Source organism: Sus scrofa, chromosome 18 (assembly GCF_054392235.1).
Source record: "Sus scrofa isolate SSC_HxYL_T2T_F1_AM1 chromosome 18, Sscrofa_HxYL_maternal_Yorkshire_Landrace_v2.0, whole genome shotgun sequence".
Taxonomy (NCBI): Eukaryota; Metazoa; Chordata; class Mammalia; order Artiodactyla; family Suidae; genus Sus; species Sus scrofa.
The window spans coordinates 64,456,442-64,461,368 of record NC_139400.1 but is presented as its reverse complement, the minus strand read 5'-3'; positions in this window follow the sequence as shown (position 1 = coordinate 64,461,368).

The window sequence follows — 4,927 nt, the reverse complement described above, 5'->3', positions numbered from 1 at the left end:
AACGTTTTCCAGGCGCCTTCCCCCTCGCCGGGGCCGGACAGCTCCATCTACAGCCCGTAGGAGCAAACAGTCCCCCTCGGCGGCGCTCCCGCCCCTCCGCCGCCAGCGCGCCAGCCAATGGCCTCCGAGCTCGCGCCCGCCTGCGGGGAGCGGCGTGGCCACTCCGGGGCCAGGGGCCACGCCGCCCCCCGGGGGGCCCTGTGCGGCCGGGCTCGGTCGAGCCCCTCAGGCCGGGGCGGCCTGCCCTGAGCCCTCGACAAGGCAGGCTGCTGGGCCGCAGGCTGGGGTTCTGACCCTTCTGCCCGCATGTCTCGGGCATCCCAGAGGACCCGACCCTTTGGGGACACGGGCAATGGTCTCCTGACTCTTTGTTCTGGCCTCTCCACTTCCCTCAAGCAGGCCTCCCCTCCCCACGCTCCCTCTTCCCAGTCCAAACTGACCTGGACCAACTCCGGCCGCCTTTGTACTGGTCTGGGTGACAGAGAAGTGACCCAGCTGGGTGGGAAGAGGGCCAGGCTCTTCCTCCCAGGTAAGGTGCCCTACACTGTAACAGCAGCCTCTTCCGGAACCCTCTCGTGGTGGTCAGCGTCACTCTGAACCATCAGGCCAAGGCACAGGAGAAGCTGGGAGGAGACAGGGTAGACTGCTGGAGAAGTTACGAGAAGGGGGAAGGGCGTTCATTCCTTCCGCAAACATTTACTGAGCACCTACTAAGTGGCAGGCCGCTTAGACAGCAGGTGGGCGTCACAGTTGGCTATACCTGTTTAAATTCCCAAATCCCCACTCACTAGCTGCGACTGCGACTGCGAGCCATTTCGCGTCTCTGAGCTTCGCTTGGTCTTTTCGTATGTAAATGTAGAAAATCATGCCTATTCCACAGCTATAGAATCAAATGAGACGCGGACAGTGCTTACAGGCGCTCGACAAAGGTAACTGCCCCCCACAGGTAAGTCCCCGTGATGATCCTCAAAGTAGTGTCTACGCTGCCTTCCCGAATGACTAGTCCCACCTTGGTGACCAAGGCCTATGGCCCGAGTGGAGGCAGGCCCGCCAGGGAACCACCCCTCCCCCCGAGACCGGTCCCCTTTTGTCACCCTGCACTTAGTGCAATAAAAGGCGTTATGGGCCCAAGCGAGACCTGTGCCGAGAACAGCGACTTCAGAAGGGCCCTTGCCAGGTGCTTTCTCCGCCAGGCGTCCTTCCAGCATCCAGAAGAGTATCTCTCAGACTTTGCGCTATCCTCAAGGAGCTTACAGGTCAGCAGGTTGTGTCTCAGAAGCCAGTGGTTTCCTTCTGTCTTGTTCCCCGACTGTCCCCTGATTGTAAACATCAGGTCGCTATTGTCAGGGGAACCAGGCAAGTGGAATCTAAGAAGTCTTTTAGATAAATTCATTTCCACCAGTGAGACACAGTGCAGTGCACACGTGTGGCCCTGTTCATCGTCAGCCTCGCCCTTCTTTCCTGGAGGTGGAAGAGAGGCTGGGTGAGTCCCAAGGGCTTAAGCTGTCATTTCAGTAGAAAGCAGTTACGACTGCTCCCCTTCCTAGGCCTGAAACTAAAAAGGGTAACTACCTCCCTTTTCACACAGTAAGATACCACGTGGCACGTCCTCTTTCCGCCTGTCCTTCCTGGAGGGTACATTTTCGCATCGCCATCACATGTTCACCCCTGGCGGCCGGTTTGCCGTCAGGAGAGAGGAGCAGAGCTCCTGCGCAGGAGACGGTAAAGACCCAGGCTTCGCGGCACCAGCGTTACTTTACACACGCCAACCCAGCAACCACAGGTCAAAGAAGCTGATGGTGGATATAGCAGACGGGTGGGGAATGAGGGGATTGGGGGACCGTCCCAGAGGGAAAGCAAGGTTATGAGGAGGGGGCACTGTGGCAGCACATGCCACAGACCTAAGGACTCCAGTGATCGATGGGCTGATGGGGCTGAGAGATGCTGGGCCTCAAACCTGCATCCCAGGGCTCCAGGGACGCCACGGATCCCGTTGTGCCACAGTGGGAACTCCATAGGAAGTGTTTATGGGAGTTCCCGTCATGGTGCAGTGGTTAACGAATCCGACTAGGAACCATGAGTTTGCGGGTTCGATCCCTGGCTCAGTGGGTTGAGATCCAGCATTGCCGTGAGCTGTGGTATAGGTTGCAGATGCGGCTCGGATCCCACATTGCTGTGGCTGTGGTGTAGGCTGGTGGCTACAGCTCCAATTGGACCCCTACCCTGGGACCCTCCATATGCCGAGGGAGCGGCCCTAGAAAAGACAAAAAGACAAAAAGAAAAAAAGTGTTTATGAACATTGATACTTGGAGTTCCCGCTGTGGCGAGTGGGTTAAGAATTCAATTGCAGTGGCTCTGGTCACTACAGAGGTGCAGGTTCTGTCCCCAGCCTGGCACAGTGAGTATAGGTCAGCAGCTCTGCTTCAGTTTTTATCCTTGGCTCGGAAACTTCCATATGCCACAGATGCAGCCATTAACAATATTTTTCTTCTGGTTATGGAAGGTCCCAGGGCTGGTCCCTTAGTCTCGGGTGGGAATTGACGGCTTTCCCCCTCCTCACTTAGGAGTTAGACAGCTTCTGCTCTCATGGTGTGGACAGGGTATTTGAAGTGAAAGATGCTGAACTAAAGGATACAGGAGAGGCCAAAGGAGAGTGAATTCAAAATTTCCAAACATTTATATGTTGCGATGGTTGGTTTCATGCATCAATTTGACTGAGCCAAGGGAAGCCCAGAGAGCTGGTAAAACGTCATCCCCGGGTGTTGCCAGAGAATTTAGCATTTCATCGAGGCTGATTAAAGAAGGCCGCCCTCACCAAGGGTAAAGAAGATGGGCAGCAGCTGATCCGTCGAGGGCTTGAATAGAACAAAGAGGCAGAGGAAGGGCAAGTTTGCTTTCTCCTGGAGCTGGGACGTCCCTCTCTCGGCCCTTGGACATCCGCGGTGCTCTTGGCTCTGGGGGCCTTGGACCTGGAATGAATCACACCACTGCTTTCCTGGTTTTCCAGCTTGCAGGTGGCGGCGCATGGGCCTGCTTGGTCTCCGTAATTGCGAGAGTTAATTCCTAGGATAAATCTCCTCTTAGAAATCTCTAGATATCACCTGGGTCTGTTACTCTGGAGAACCCTGATATTATTCCCTAGGGATTCCTGATACTCGGTGGCCTTTCAACAACCACGAGCTTTCTTTGAGGAGGAAAACGCCCAGATTAGCCCTTGTGAAGAGGAGAACCAGACTCGGACTTCTCCGTGTCTCTTCATGCGTCAAGCAGGCTAAAGGACCACAGCTCATCAGCGAGGGGACAGCCTCGAGCCCCCTCCTCCGACTCGTCCCTGGCTACAGCACCCTCCCCTCACCGCGGGACACTGTGCGTGGCCATACCAACCCGCAAGGATAACGCACTGGGTTTCCAAGTGAGGGACACCCTAAGTACGACCGGCAATCAGAGGCAAGGCTTTCGGAAGGCGTGTCGCTAGGCTGCGGTGACTGAGCACCAAGACCACTCAGGGGAGGCAGACACTGCTAAAGTGGGGTCACAGTCAAACATTTCGTATTATACAATTTTAAGGTCAATTTGCTCTTGCTAACAAATTCTTAATATTTGTGCCTTCTCCCTGTGCCAACAGTTTAATTCAATATTTCAACGCCCAAACACACACACACACACACACACACACACACACACGCGAGATCTCGCTCTTTCTCTCTCCCTCTCAGTAACGTCTGAAAGTTCCCGCTTTGCACTTATGCAAAGTTTGGAGAAAATACTACTCTTTTCCTTGAGAATTTATTCTCAGCCTACTGGAAATAGGATTCCGTCACTTTCTTCGCGAGCCCTGACCCAGCAGAGTGGTAGTCACTGGCTTCTCTTCCTAAGGCCTCTGTGGTCCTCTCCCCAAGTGCGATTGTCTGCTGACTTAAGTGAACAGGACACCCATCAGGCCTGACACACAGCCGAGGCTTAGAAATCCTTTATGTAGAAGATGTGTTTTATTTTTTCAATTTTGTGTCTATTTATTTACTTATTTCTTTTTAGGGCTACAGCTGCGGCATATGGGGGTTCCCAGGCTAGGGGTCAAGTCGGAGCTACAGCAGCCGGGCTACACCACAGCCATAGCAACGTCAGGTCTGAGCTGCATCTGCGACCTACACCACAGCTCACGGCAACACCAGATCCTTAACCCTGTGAGTGAGACCAGGGATCGAACCTGTGTCCTCATAGATACTAATGGGGTTCTTAACCCGCTGAGCCACAACAGGAACTTCACAGGAGACATGTTTTATGTTGGTGATAATTGCGGTATATTCTCTTGAATCTTCTCAATGGACAAGGCTTCCACATTTAAGTGTGGCTTGATTATTAAAAATGGTCCAAATTCAGAGCTCCCGCTGTGCCACAGCAGGACGGGCAGTGTCTCTGCAGCACCAGGACGCGGGTTCAATCCCTGGCCCAGCCCAGTGGTCAAAGGATCCAGCGTTGTTGCAACTGTGTTGTGGGTCACACAGAGGCTCAGATCTGATCCTGTGCTGCTGTGGCTGTGGTGTAGGCCGGCAGCTGCAGCTCCAATTCGGCCCCTAGCCTGGGAACCTCCGTATGTCGCAGGTACGGCCCTTAAAAAACAAACAAAAACGTTAAGCCAGTCTCTCCAGTGACGTGCCTGCCTTTCCAGTTTGTTCTAATTCCTCACTCACATAAACCTGGTTCTCTTGCCCGAGTTGCTGGTAGACGTCAACACAGCACAGAGGCCACGTTATATACGTCACCCTGATACTTTCTGCATCGAACTTCGCTTTCAGTCTCCACCCGCACGCGCCTCTGTTCTCTCACTGCTCTTCCCAAAGAGCCGGCTCAGGCAGCTTCCCCGCCCCCAGCAAAGACCAGCAAGTCGGAAGTGAAGACTGCCCAGTCTTTTTTTTTTTTTTTTTTG